Below are 1,445 nucleotides of genomic sequence, written 5' to 3' on the forward strand. Positions count from 1 at the left end.
TTATTTTGTTTGGATATTAGAAATGTTAGATTTCTCACAAATACGGTGATGCACCACATTTCTTCAGAAACTACTGTTTGGCCACACAGCAGGGCTTTGAAAGGAAGAGCCCTATTTGGGTTTTGCAATGCAGATTTTGCAGGAATACCTTGCAGATGAAATTTGCAGAGTACCAAAACAGCAGAAAACCTCCCAAAGTGACCACATTTTAGAAATTATTTTGCACAATGAGTTAATCAACACCTGCAATTACTATTGTCAGCCTATAGGTGTTTTCACTCTGAACCATCCAGCATTGCAAGTATGCCAGTTTAGTGCCCAGCTTTTGCTTGCAGAGACAAGCAACCCATACATTTTTAAGTGGGCTCTACTCACTGGAGCAATGTCAAATATGTAGATGCTTTGTCTCACCATTAAAGTAGAAACCTCCTATATTTCAAATTAAAGATGACGGACCTGTGTGGAGCTTGTGTTTTTTGCCTTTTTGACTTTGTCCACAGCATATTTTTTAAGGACATTTGTCTCAGTAATGCCTCAGTGTTTCAAAGTCAAACAAGCTGACTATAATCATTCAGCTAGTGTCTGATAAGTGCTGTCTGTTTCAGCTATCAGGTTACCTTTTAATCCTCTTACAGCTAAGTCAATCTGAAATAAAACAAAATAGAGGAAAAATTACTAAAAAACATTCATGTGTTCAAAAGGAAAAAGTTACCGTTTCTCAAATTTTTAACATTTTGTTTTCTGTAGATAGTTAAGATTTTTAGGCCTTTTGATCATGATCAGTCCATGTGCTTTGTTTAATATCTCCTTAAAATGTAAACGGTGAAGAAAAAGCATTTTGCCGAAACCCGGGATTGGACCAGGGACCTTTAGATCTTCAGTCTAACGCTCTCCCAACTGAGCTATTTCGGCCATATCTATACATTTTCTGGGGGGTTTGACACTCTGCAAATGTCAAGTGTCACACCTGGAGGGATATATTATAATTTTTCATTTGACTGTTTTTTGAAGCATGATTTCTATTTGAAACGCCTTCCATTTTGCTGTACATATTTAATAACATTCATTAACTATTTGTGAATGAGTAGAAAAAGACAGCAATTTTGCCATTGAATTTTTACATTTTCAGTTTGTCTCCATGCACCAGTATAATTCTGACCCTGTGCTTCTAGAATAGGTCATGGTCGCACATAAAACACAATTTGCATGCATAATGTTACATCAAGTTTTATTTTTTATGAGATGCAAACAATTGGAGCAAAAAAGAGACAAAAATTTAGAGAAAATATTTTATTGATTGTTAAAAGTGAGACCATTTGTCCCAAAATGTGCTGAAACATGTCAGAATGACATGGGCATTTCACATTTTTTAAACTATGATTACCTACTTGTTAAGTTTTTGTTTATTAAATATCGTTATGGTCTATTGATGTATGAGGTGAAAA

The 1,445-nt window shown here is 35.0% G+C and overlaps 1 non-coding gene across 1 annotated transcript; it reads right to left on the reverse strand.

Moving 5' to 3' along the window:
- Window positions 1–839: 839 nt before the first annotated feature.
- TRNAF-GAA (transfer RNA phenylalanine (anticodon GAA)) lies at window positions 840–912 on the reverse strand. The gene has a single exon. It is a non-coding gene; the product is annotated as a tRNA-Phe (tRNA).
- Between the last annotated feature and the right edge of the window lie 533 nt (window positions 913–1,445).

This window comes from Dendrobates tinctorius, unplaced genomic scaffold (genome assembly GCF_039654945.1).
Source record: "Dendrobates tinctorius isolate UK_male_01 unplaced genomic scaffold, ASM3965494v1 ptg000184l, whole genome shotgun sequence".
Classification (NCBI taxonomy): domain Eukaryota; kingdom Metazoa; phylum Chordata; class Amphibia; order Anura; family Dendrobatidae; genus Dendrobates; species Dendrobates tinctorius.